The 13143-nt window shown below is 41.3% G+C and overlaps 8 non-coding genes across 8 annotated transcripts; all 8 read right to left on the bottom strand.

Annotated features, from left to right (window-relative positions):
• On the bottom strand, window positions 1-73 carry trnav-cac (transfer RNA valine (anticodon CAC)). Its single transcript has one exon. It is a non-coding gene; the product is annotated as a tRNA-Val (tRNA).
• Window positions 74-548: 475 nt separating this feature from the next.
• Window positions 549-621, bottom strand: trnav-uac (transfer RNA valine (anticodon UAC)). Its single transcript has one exon. It is a non-coding gene; the product is annotated as a tRNA-Val (tRNA).
• Window positions 622-3749: 3128 nt separating this feature from the next.
• Window positions 3750-3822, bottom strand: trnav-aac (transfer RNA valine (anticodon AAC)). The gene has a single exon. It is a non-coding gene; the product is annotated as a tRNA-Val (tRNA).
• Window positions 3823-8171: 4349 nt separating this feature from the next.
• trnav-cac (transfer RNA valine (anticodon CAC)) lies at window positions 8172-8244 on the bottom strand. The gene has a single exon. It is a non-coding gene; the product is annotated as a tRNA-Val (tRNA).
• A 948-nt stretch (window positions 8245-9192) lies between these two features.
• On the bottom strand, window positions 9193-9265 carry trnav-cac (transfer RNA valine (anticodon CAC)). The gene has a single exon. It is a non-coding gene; the product is annotated as a tRNA-Val (tRNA).
• Window positions 9266-10273: 1008 nt separating this feature from the next.
• Window positions 10274-10346, bottom strand: trnav-cac (transfer RNA valine (anticodon CAC)). Its single transcript has one exon. It is a non-coding gene; the product is annotated as a tRNA-Val (tRNA).
• A 123-nt stretch (window positions 10347-10469) lies between these two features.
• On the bottom strand, window positions 10470-10542 carry trnav-aac (transfer RNA valine (anticodon AAC)). Its single transcript has one exon. It is a non-coding gene; the product is annotated as a tRNA-Val (tRNA).
• Window positions 10543-11095: 553 nt separating this feature from the next.
• trnav-cac (transfer RNA valine (anticodon CAC)) lies at window positions 11096-11168 on the bottom strand. Its single transcript has one exon. It is a non-coding gene; the product is annotated as a tRNA-Val (tRNA).
• Between the last annotated feature and the right edge of the window lie 1975 nt (window positions 11169-13143).

Genomic DNA, 13143 nt, shown 5'->3' with positions numbered 1-13143 from the left:
AGTTTCCGCCCAGTTTCGAACTGGGGACCTTTCGCGTGTGAGGCGAACGTGATAACCACTACACTACAGAAACCTATTGATGAGGACATGTGCTTTTTAGAAGATGGCTCCTTCCCATAATCTGCTCTGCAAGCAGTGTGACAGTCTGTGAATTCCACAAACAACAGAACAGAGGTCATTCGGCATGGCAGTCTGCCTACAACTCCTTGGTACGATGGCCTTCACATGTCTCAAGAGTAAGGGTTTTGTAGCGAATTGCAGCATTTATATTTAAAATGCATCCACTTGTTTCCGCCCAGTTTAGAACTGAGGACCTTTCGCGTGTAAAGCAAACGTGATAACCACTACACTACGGAAACTTGATTTGAACGTCAGTCCCACCTCTTCTATAATCTGCTCTGCAAGCAGTGTGACAGTCTGTAAATTCCACAAACAACAGAACAGAGGTCATTCTGCATGGCAGTCTGCCTACAGCTCCTTGGTACGATGGCCTTCACCTGTCTCAAAAGTAAGGGTTTTGTAGCATTTATATTTAAAATGCATCCACTTGTTTCCGCCCAGTTTTGAATTGAGGACCTTTTGCGTGTAAAGCAAACGTGATAACCACTACACTACGGAAACTTGATTTGGACAGCACCCACCTAGTGTGATTCGGCATGGCAGTCTGCCTACAGCTCCTTGACACGATGGCCTTCACCTGTCTTAAAAGTAAGGGTTTTGTAGCGAATTGCAGCATTTATATTAAACATGCCTCCACTTGTTTCCACCCAATTTTGAACTGTGGACCTTTCGCGTGTAAAGCAAACGTGATAACCACTACACTACGGAAACTTGGTTTGGATCTCATTCCCACCTCTTCTAGCGTACGCTTGTTCAAAAGCGACTGAAACTATAGACTGCCCAGTGTTTTTAACATGGCAAAAAGCTGCTAATTTCGTTGGCAGACCGAACATTTTATATTACTGTACAGGAAACCTCAATGGTCATTTGTTTTATTTTTGTCCTTTTCTAAAGAGTGTAAAGACTCTGGGCGGATCTAATCCGTGGGGAATTTGCATATCATAATTAATAATTGGTAATTAATAATTATTCATACATGTTTGGATTAGATCAGTCTTACATGTTAATAAAACTCCCGATAAGGGATGATATGTAATTTTACCTGCATGCATGCTTGTGTATCCTTGCACTTAACCACAAGTTGATTGCAATTACCTGCACGGACCACGTTTTACAAACCAGGCAAAATTAATTAGCTCAATTGTCAGACTAATATCTGTGGGAATCCACAATATCATCTTACTTTATAGGATTTCAGGAAAAGCAATTCTGTGGCCACAAGAATTGGGTTTCCTGCCCTATAAACACATACTCTTTAAAGTATCTTTAATTTGTAAGCTTGTTGCTATAAGATCTTTTGGCACTTAAGGGACTTAAATGAGCAAAAAGGCAGTACATCAATCAGATGAATATAATGAATTTAATAAGGTAGAACTACTTATGTATTTACTACGGTTACATGGGATATATGTATTTACAAACATAATAAACAACAATACACGATAAGGCATCGATGAATGAGAAATGCATAGAGTGTGGACAATGGAAACACGTGTGAGAGGGGAAGGGACAGAGAGAGAGAGAGAGAGAGAGCATTGGCAACATTCCCCTGACAGTCCCCTGCCTGTGACAACACAAAAACATCATCTTAATGCTTCTTAGAAGCTCTATAAAGAGATATACTTAAGTTTCTGGGTCTCTCTGTGTCGCGGCATTCCTGCGCGTGCGTGAGCGGAGTCCTTTAGGAAGCGTCACTGGGTGCTGCTTGGCGCGCGTTGAACGGAGTTTCCAAGTCTTTGGGGTAACATTACCAAAGGAAAATAGTTCGGCTAAGTTTGTTTCACTTTGTGGAAGTGAACAGAGTCGACTACGGAAAACAAAACTTTGACTAACAAAGAAAAGAAATAAAGATCTCTACGGGGAAATCACGCGGAGTTAACGTCACATCTTCGCATGGCTGGTGAAGAAGCGTGTGTGCGTCTCTCGCCACATGGTCACGTGCGCGTGTTTATCCTTCAAAACGAGCGCGCGCTCGTTTAAAGGTCCCTTGTAGATGGATTTGCTGAAGAGATATGTCACGCGGTGTTCTTTTCACTCGTCGATTGGAATTAAACACGGAGACTTATCTAAGACTGAAAAACACAAACTAAACTAGAAACAAATAAAAGAAAGGCGAAGAGCTCGCCCGGAGGCGAGACCCTACATTTTTGACAGTCAGAGTAACAGAGAGACGAGCGGAGGGGGGAAGCGTCATTTATCACCTTGGAGAAATCCGGCCTCTTCCTGTTGACTTGGCCAATTAGAGGGTTGGAATTTCACAGGCGGGACTTTGGTTTTTATTGCTCTTTGTCTAAGAGAGAGACGTTTGAAACCGACGAAATTAGGGTGTTTAAGACCAGAATCTTCACAATTCTTATAATACTAATGCGTCACAAGTTTAGCTAAATGTAATGTCAATTAACAAATGGGGAATGAAGATTGGAGTTTATCAAGACCAAACTTGCCACAAATGGATTTGGTTAAACATTAGTTGGCCAAGTTTAAACATTATCGCATTAGAGTTGTCGAGAAACATAGACCAAACCACAAAAAGGCAACTCATGAAATAGGGAACTTAGATACATCGTTCATACAATTCTCAAGTGGAGATATATAATAGCATATACTATATATATATGAATACAGGATTCATTTCTCCTCCTTGGTTAGAATTCAGAGAGGGTGGCAGTTCTGTGAACATTCCTTTGGGTCGTAAACGCCGTTATCTAAGAACACCAGTGATGTTAGTTTTGGTCTCTCTTCACTCCAAAGATGGAAAACATAGTAAACTATATTTTTCATTAACTTCTTACATATATTTGGCTCGAGCAAGTGGAGCGATTTCGTTTAATACCAATCACTCCGTGTTTGTTACGCATACAAGGATATATATAAACTCTTAGACCTTTATAGAAGTCCGCGAGGTTCAACTACATAACTAACAGTCCTAGATAGACAGGATACAGTATAAACTTCAGACATACAGGAATACATCATGTTTACATTTCATAATCACTCATTTCTGGGTTTTAATGTTATAGATGAATATATGTGTGTGTGTGTGTGTGTGTGTGTGTGTGTGTGTGTTGTCCATTTGCGCATCTGGCATTCCTTCCTCGCTGGGGGGGGGTTTGGAGATAACGGTCTTCTTGGATGTTGGCTCGCGAACAAATCAGGATCGCGCGAGGATCTCTGTGGGGACTCATTACGCTGTAAAGGTGTCACAAACTAATCTACCCACCAGACTGGCTGGCGCTAACGGAAGATTTAGAATTGGAAGAGTCATAGGTTGGGGCTTTAGAAACCCCTGTTAACGTGTGTTTATTGTGTTAAGGAATGCTGACTCCATGATTCTGCGCTCATACCCTACAAGAGATTAAACAATAAACATCCCTGCAAGTGCACTGACCTGCTCAACAGAAAATCGCATACGAGATTTTTGCAAAAATCACCCACAGTTTCCGCCCAGTTTCGAACTGGGGACTTTTCGCGTGTGAGGCGAACGTGATAACCACTACATAACAAACACGTCTTCAGGTTGCAGACATAAATCTTTAGGTGCACGCTTATTAAAAAGCATATAAAGGAAATAAGCGCTGCACCCACCTAGCGTGCCAAAGAGTTTACATTTTCTGTCCGAATCCAACCACTGTTTCTGCTCGGTTTCGAACCGAGGACCTTTCGCGTGTTAGGCGAATGTGATGACCACTACACTACAGAAACCTATTGTTAAGAGGGATGTGCTTTTTAGAAGATGGCTCCTTCCCATAATCTGCCCTGCAAGCAGTGTGACAGTCTGTAAATTCCACAAACAACAGAACAGAGGTCATTCGGCACCCACCTAGTGGGTGCTTCTCATTTCTTATTTGTGCATCCTCGTTTCCTTTCCTCGCTTCCTTTCCTAGCGTCTCAGCTCCACCCCCTGTAGGTTTTGAGGGAAGGACGCAAGGAAAGAAAATGAGGACGGAGGAATCGAATGAAAGCTTTTTTTATTCATTGGAATACTTGATCACTCGCGCGTCACGTCATAGCGTCATCAGCAGCGCTCAAAGGATCTGCCCTTATGTTGTTGAAGTTTGTTTATTTAAGAAATTCATAATAAATGATAATAAAGCAAGATACCCTGTTGAAATATGTGTAATGTGTGGTTTATATAAACTGCAAAGGTAAAGCATACATTAAAACAGATTGTGATCGATGTGAAGGGGGAGGAGAATGTATACGCGCGTCACGTTTAGTCGATAAATCTCTTCCGCATAGGATACACCTGTGTATCCTCGCTCATGACTCCTCTGGAAGCCTCCTCACTCCTCGATCCTCGCCTCCTCGCGGTGCAATTAGAGAATTGAGATGTCCTTCAAGATGGCTGCGCTCGATCGGTTTCCGGGACATAGGATGGAGGACAGAGGAACGAGGAGACGAGGAGGGATATTGCGAAGCACCCAGTGTCATTCGGCATGGCAGTCTGCCTACAGCTCCTTGATACGATGGCCTTCACCTGTCTTAAAAGTAAGGGTTTTGTAGCGAATTGCAGCATTTATATTTAACATGCCTCCACTTGTTTCCACCCAATTTTGAACTGAGGACCTTTCGCGTGTAAAGCGAACGTGATAACCACTACACTACGGAAACTTGGTCTGGATCTCATTCCCACCTCTTCTAGCGTACGCTTGTTCAAAAGCGACTGAAACTATAGACTGCCCAGTGTTTTTAACATGGCAAAAAGCTGCTAATTTTGTTGGCAGACCGAACATTTTATATTACTGTACAGGAAACCTCAATGGTCATTTGTTTTATTTTTGTCCTTTTCTAAAGAGATTAAACAACAAACATCCCTGCAAGTGTACTGACCTGCTCAACAGAAAATCGCATACGAAATTTTTGCAAAAATCACCCACAGTTTCCGCCCAGTTTCAAACTGGGGACTTTTCGCGTGGGAGGCAAACGTGATAACCACTACACTACAAACACGTCTTCAGGTTGCAGACCTAAATCTCTAGGTGCACGCTTATTAAAAAGCATATAAAGGAAAGGAGCGCTGCTACCACCTAGCGTGGCAAAAAGTTTAAATTTTCTGTCAGAATCCAACCACTGTTTCTGCTCGGTTTCGAACAGAGGACCTTTTGCGTGTTAGGCGAACGTGATGAACACTACACTACAGAAACCTATTGATGAGGTACATGTGCTTTTTAGAAGATGGCTCCTTCCCATAATCTACTCTGCAAGCAGTGTGACAGTCTGTGAATTCCACAAACAACAGAACAGAGGTCATTCGGCATGGCAGTCTGCCTACAGCTCCTGGGTACGATGGCCTTCACCTGTCTTAAATGTAAGGGTTTTGTATAGAATTGCAGCATTTATATTTAACATGCCTCCACTTGTTTCCGCCCAGTTTTGAACTGAAGACCTTTGCGTGTAAAGCGAACATGATATCATGGCATGTGCTTTTTAGAAGATGGCTCCTTCCCATAATCTACTCTGCAAGCAGTGTGACAGTCTGTGAATTCCACAAACAACAGAACAGAGGTCATTCGGCATGGCAGTCTGCCTACAGCTCCTTGGTTCGATGGCCTTCAACTGTCTCAAAAGCAAGGGTTTTGTAGCGAATTGGAGCATTACATTTAAAATGCCTCCACTTGTTTCCAACCAATTTTGAACTGAGGACCTTTCGCGTGTAAAGCAAACGTGATAACCACTACACTACGGAAACTTGGTTTGGATCTCATTCCCACCACTTCTAGCGTACGCTTGTTCAAAAGCGACTGAAACTAGACTGCCCAGTGTTTTTAACATGGCAAAAAGCTGCTAATTTTGTTGGCCGAACATTTTATATTACTGTACAGGAAACCTCAATGGTCATTTGTTTTATTTTTGTCCTTTTCTAAAGAGATTAAACAACAAACATCCCTGCAAGTGTACTGACCTGCTCAACAGAAAATCGCATACGAAATTTTTGCAAAAATCACCCACAGTTTCCGCCCAGTTTCAAACTGGGGACTTTTCGCGTGTGAGGCGAACGTGATAACCACTACACTACAAACACGTCTTCAGGTTGCAGACATAAATCTTTAGGTGCACGCTTATTAAAAAGCATATAAAGGAAATGAGCGCTGCACCCACCTAACGTGCCAAAGAGTTTAAATTTTCTGTCAGAATCCAACCACTGTTTCTAGTCGGTTTTGAACCGAGGACCTTTCGCGTGTTAGGCGAATGTGATGACCACTACACTACAGAAACCTATTGTTGAGAGGGATGTGCTTTTTAGAAGATGGCTCCTTCCCATTATCTGCCCTGCAAGCAGTGTGACAGTCTGTAAATTCCACAAACAACAGAACAAAGGTCATTCGGCACCCACCTAGTGTCATTCGGCATGGCAGTCTGCCTACAGCTCCTTGATACGATGGCCTTCACCTGTCTTAAAAGTAAGGGTTTTGTAGCGAATTGCAGCATTTGTATTTAACACAAGGGCGTAGGTTTAGGGGGGGACGCTGGGTACTAGTCCCAATCAATATTTTGAGATGACAAATTTGTCCCCACCAATATTTAGCAAGCTCCTTTGAACTGGTAGTTTGATATTTGCGCTGCTATTTGGATCGATTCCAACGGCCAGGACGAAGACAGTACAAGATACGCCGTAATTTGATTGGCGGCGGGTTATCTGACGGGCAGGCTACACGCGCGGGCCGGGACTACTTTTTGTGCTTGCACTCACTGGCAGCGAGCGGGTGGTGTGTGCGTGTGTGTGCGCGCGTGACGACGCCGATGGTAAGTTACCAGGGTTGTCTCTCTGCCTGCCATATACAAAGGCCAGAGTAAAACATTTTAATATTCCGTTTTTTGCCCCTTTTTGTACTTTGTAGATCAGCTATGTCACCCAAGAAGAAGAAAGGGGACATACGAAGCTTTTTCATAAAGCAGAGTGTAAGTAGGCAAAAATAACTAGCCACACAAATAACTAGCAGTAGCAGTGACTGACCAGGCTTTCAAATGCAGATTCTACTGTGGAAAATAGTATTAACTGGTGATCCTGGTTACCCAGGATATTGTTACAGTCAAACCTAGCTTCTGCAATCTTTCAAGATTAGGAGCATTAATTAGGGGTGTGCAGCACTGATAGACTCATAGAAGTCGCGCTATCATGATAGAATGCTACGAAGTCACTGAATGTTAATTAGCCTACCTTAACTTAGAATCTTGCAGTCATAAACAATGGATCATCTGAGACATTTTTCGTTTCTACATTCTGTTTATGTAATGTATTTGTGAGTGTAGCCTCCTTGCTAGACACATGTGCTGGAAAAACATGTTGGCAATGTTAAAAAGGCGAAAGTTAACACTGTTGGTTATTCAAATATAATGAATCATTACTTGATTGATAATATCCAAATAACAATATCTGGTAGGAGGGTTAAACTTGCTGGCCATAGGATAGACTACAAAATTAATTAACCATTTTGTATGCAGGAAAGACCGCATCAAACCACAACAGATTTACATTTATTCATTTAGCAGACACTTTTTATCCAAAGCGACTTACAATTGAGAACAATAGAAGCAGTAAACCTAGGATAACAATATGCAAGTTTTATGACCCTTCCCAGTTTAATCTAATGGACTTCTTTTTTTAAGAATAGAATGGGGGGAAGGGGGGGGGGGGGGGGTTGGGGGGGGGGATGGATGTCCCCACCAAAGCTGAGACCAAACCTACGCCCATGATTTAACATGCCTCCACTTGTTTCCACCCAATTTTGTACTGAGGACCTTTCACGTGTAAAGCAAACGTGATAACCACTACACTACGGAAACTTGGTTTGGATCTCATTCCAACCTCTTCTAGCGTACGCTTGTTCAAAAGCGACTGAAACTATAGACTGCCCAGTGTTTTTAAGATGGCAAAAAGCTGCTAATTTTGTTGGCAGACCGAACATTTTATATTACTGTACAGGAAACCTCAATGGTCATTTGTTTTCTTTTTGTCCTTTTCTAAAGAGATTAAACCACAAACATCCCTGCAAGTGTACTGACCTGCTCAACAGAAAATCGCATACGAAATTTTTGCAAAAACCACCCTTAGTTTCCGCCCAGTTTTGAACTGGGGACCTTTCGGGTGTGAGGCGAACGTGATAACCACTACACTACGGAAACACGTCTTCATGTTGCAGACATAAATCTTTAGGTGCACGCTTATTAAAAAGCATATAATGGAAATGAGCGCTGCACCCACCTAGTGTGGCAAACAGTTTAAATTTTCTGTCAGAATCCAACCACTGTTTCTACTCGGTTTCGAACCGAGGACCTTTCGCGTGTTAGGCGAACGTGATGACCACTACACTACAAAACCTATTGATGCGGTGCATATGCTTTTTAGAAGATGGCTCCTTCCCATAATCTGCTCTGCAAGCAGTGTGACAGTCTGTAAATTCCACAAACAACAGAACAGAGGTCATTCTGCATGGCAGTCTGCCTACAGCTCCTTGGTACGATGGCCTTCACCTGTCTCAAAAGTAAGGGTTTTGTAGCATTTATATTTAAAATGCATCCACTTGTTTAAGCCCAGTTTTGAACTGAGGACCTTTTGCGTGTAAAGCAAACGTGATAACCACTACACTACAGAAACTTGATTTGGACGGCACCCACCTAGTGTCATTCGGCATGGCAGTCTGCCTACAGCTCCTTGGTACGATGGCCTTCACCTGTCTTAAAAGTAAGGGTTTTGTAGCGAATTGCAGCATTTATATTTAACATGCCTCCACTTGTTTCCACCCAATTTTGAACTGAGGACCTTTCGCGTGTAAAGCGAACGTGATAACCACTACACTACAGAAAATTGGTTTGGATCTCATTCCCACCTCTTCTAGCGTACGCTTGTTCAAAAGCGACTGAAACTATAGACTGCCCAGTGTTTTTAACATGGCAAAAAGCTGCTAATTTTGTTGGCTGAACGAACATTTTATATTACTGTACAGGAAACCTCAATGGTCATTTGTTTTATTTTTGTCCTTTTCTAAAGAGATTAAACAACAAACATCCCTGCAAGTGTACTGACCTGCTCAACAGAAAATCGCATACGAAATTTTTGCAAAAAACACCCACAGTTTCCGCCCAGTTTCGAACTGGGGACCTTTCGCATGTGAGGCGAACGTGATAACCACTACACTATGGAAACAAGTCTTCAGGTTGCAGACATAAATCTTTAGGTGCACCCTTATTAAAAAGCATATAAAGGAAATGAGCGCTGCACCCACCTAGTGTGGCAAACAGTTAAAATTTTCTGTCAGAATCCAACCACTGTTTCTGCTCGGTTTCGAACCGAAGACCTTTCGCGTGTTAGGCGAACGTGATGAACACTACACTACAGAAACCTATTGATGAGGTACATGTGCTTTTTAGAAGATGGCTCCTTCCCATAATCTACTCTGCAAGCAGTGTGACAGTCTGTGAATTCCACAAACAACAAAACAGAGGTCATTCGGCATGGCAGTCTGCCTACAGCTCCTGGGTACGATGGCCTTCACCTGTCTTAAATGTAAGGGTTTTGTATCGAATTGCAGGATTTATATTTAACATGCCTCCACTTGTTTCCGCCCAGTTTTGAACTGAAGACCTTTCGTGTGTAAAGCGAACGTGATATCATGGCATGTGCTTTTTAGAAGATGGCTCCATCCCATAATCTGCTCTGCAAGCAGTGTGACAGTCTGTGAATTCCACAAACAACAGAACAGAGGTCATTCGGCATGGCAGTCTGCCTACAGCTCCTTGGTACGATGGCCTTCACCTCTCTCAAAAGCAAGGGTTTTGTAGCGAATTGGAGCATTACATTTAAAATACCTCCACTTGTTTCCGCCAAGTTTTGAACTGAGGACCTTTCGCGTGTAAAGCAAACGTGATAACCACTACACTACGGAAACTTGATTTAGACGTCAGTCCCACCACTTCTAGGGTACGCTTGTTCAAAAGCGACTGAAACTATAGACTGCCCGGTGTTTTTAACTTGGCAAAAAGCTGCTAATTTTGTTGGCAGACCGAACATTTTATATTACTTCACAGGAAACCTCAATGGTCATTTGTTTTATTTTTGTCCTTTTCTAAAGAGATTAAACAACAAACATCCCTGCAAATGTACTGACCTGCTCAACAGAAAATCGCATACGAAATTTTTGCAAAAAACACCCACAGTTTCCGCCCAGTTTCGAACTGGGGACCTTTCGCGTGTGAGGCAAACGTGATAACCACTACACTATGGAAACAAGTCTTCAGGTTGCAGACATAAATCTTTAGGTGCACCCTTATTAAAAAGCATATAAAGGAAATGAGCGCTGCACCCACCTAGTGTGGCAAACAGTTAAAATTTTCTGTCAGAATCCAACCACTGTTTCTGCTCGGTTTCGAACCGAGGACCTTTCGCGTGTTAGGCGAACGTGATGACCACTAAACTACAGAAACCTATTGATGAGGTGCATGTGCTTTTTAGAAGATGGCTCCTTCCCATAATCTGCTCTGCAAGCAGTGTGACAGTCTGTAAATTCCACAAACAACAGAACAGAGGTCATTCGGCATTGCAGTCTGCCTACAGCTCCTTGGTACGATGGCCTTCACCTGTCTCAAAAGTAAGGGTTTTGTAGCGAATTGCAGCATTTATATTTAACATGCCTCCACTTGTTTCCGCCCAGTTTTGAACTGAGCACCTTTCGCGTGTAAAGCGAACGTGATAACCACTACACTACGGAAAATTGATTTGGATGTCAGTCCCACCTCTTCTAGGGTACGCTTGTTCAAAAGCGACTGAAACTATAGACTGCCCAGTGTTTTTAACATGGCAAAAAGCTGCTAATTTTGTTGGCAGACCGAACATTTTATATTACTGTACAGGAAACCTCAATGGTCATTTGTTTTATTTGTGTCCTTTTCTAAAGAGATTAAACCACAAACATCCCTGCAAGTGTACTGACCTGCTCAACAGAAAATCGCATACGAAAGTTTTGCCAAAATCACCCACAGTTTCCGCCCAGTTTCGAACTGGGGACCTTTCGCGTGTGAGGCGAACGTGATAACCACTACACTACAGAAACCTATTGATGAGGACATGTGCTTTTTAGAAGATGGCTCCTTCCCATAATCTGCTCTGCAAGCAGTGTGACAGTCTGTGAATTCCACAAACAACAGAATAGAGGTCATTCGGCATGGCAGTCTGCCTACAGCTCCTTGGTACGATGGCCTTCACCTGTCTCAAAAGCAAGGGTTTTGTAGCGAATTGGAGCATTACATTTAAAATGCCTCCACTTGTTTCCGCCCAGTTTTGAACTGAGGACCTTTCGCGTGTAAAGCAAACGTGATAACCACTACACTTCCGAAACTTGATTTGGACGTCAGTCCCACCGCTTCTAGGGTACGCTTGTTCAAAAGCGACTGAAACTATAGACTGCCTAGTGTTTTTAACATGGCAAAAAGCTGCTAATTTTATTATTAGAATTTATTAGGATTAACCCCTTGAGATGTATCATCTCGTTTTCGAGGGGGTCCTTACAATGAAACACAATTACAAAAATAACAAAAACAAAATTACAATTAATACATCAAACAACAGGACACCACCAATATAAAATACACACATATATATATATATATATATATACATACATACACATACATGTATACATATACACATACACATATATATACAAATACACATACACACATACATACACAACAATACACAAAACTACAACACCAGTTTCAATGATAGCATGTGCAATCTACTTTCAAATAAAATAATAAAGATTGTTTAAACAACCGAAATGAAGTAATGGATCTAATATGTATGGGTAAATTATTCCAATCTAATAGGGCTTTAAACATAAATGCTCTCTTACCAATTGTTTTTTTAACACGAGGAACAAAAAAGTAAGTCTGGACAGAATGCCTAACATGATAGTTTGAGGAAAAGAGTACAAAATATTGTTGTAGATAACTAGGATAATCAAAATAAATACATTTAAATATAAATTGGAGCCAGTGCGTCTGCCTTCTCACATTCAAAGGTGGCCACTGAAGTGCATCATACATTGTACAGTGGTGAGTGGAAAAATAACATCCTAGAACAAATCTACAAATTCTATTATATGCCGAATTAAGTAAGACAAGATCAGATTTTAATGCCGTCTGATAAACCACATCACATTTCGAGTTTTTGTCTTGCTTGAATTTCTCAAATGCCTATAAACTTCCCAATCAACATTACTTCTTGTCTGACGAAATTTTGTCCATGCTTTGTCCCTTTGCCTAAAGAGACTAATAAGTTCTGAATTAATCCAAGGAAGATGACTGCCCTTAACCCTAACAATTTTCCAAGGTGCATGCTTGTCTACAACTTTTATAAACTCAGTATAAAAAAAATCCCAAGCATCTTGAACATTTGGAATCAAATCATATCTATTCCAATTAATAGAAATCAGATCATTAACAAATAAATCTAATTTCAATTTTTTATATTGTCTGATTTTAATTAATTTTGGAGGCAATTTAGGTACTTTAATTTTCCACACACAAAATACAATCGAATGATCACTAAAACAATCAGGCATCACACCTGACCTTAAAAATCTATTTGGGTGTGAAACAAGTATCCAATCAAGAAGAGATTGTGTGCGAGAAGTAATTCTAGTAGGCTCAGTAATTAATTGGGTAAGATTTAAATTATTAAATATATTTTTCTCTTTATTACATGATGTATCCAACCAATTCTTATTAAAATCGCCTAATAAAATTAACTCATTTTTACCAAAAACTGAATTAATAGTGGATATCAGGCAGTTAAAGGACTCCACTGGTGAGGAGGGTGGTCTGTATATGCTACCGATAATTATACATTTGTGACCCGTCACAGAAACCAGGGACACAAGTCGGCAGCACAACTTTCGAGCAAAATGAGAAAGAAGAGTTTTTTTTTCAAAATTGGTGATTTTCAATTTTTTGGAGAATCTGTTAATTGAAATCACGAAGAAGCCTCTCCATGTTTGAGATAGCAGTATTGGTATATTTAAAAGC

This window comes from Siphateles boraxobius, unplaced genomic scaffold (genome assembly GCF_051911475.1).
Source record: "Siphateles boraxobius isolate OS27281-9 unplaced genomic scaffold, OSU_SipBor_1 63, whole genome shotgun sequence".
NCBI classification, from domain to species: domain Eukaryota; kingdom Metazoa; phylum Chordata; class Actinopteri; order Cypriniformes; family Leuciscidae; genus Siphateles; species Siphateles boraxobius.
This window is presented reverse-complemented; position numbering and strand designations above follow the sequence as displayed.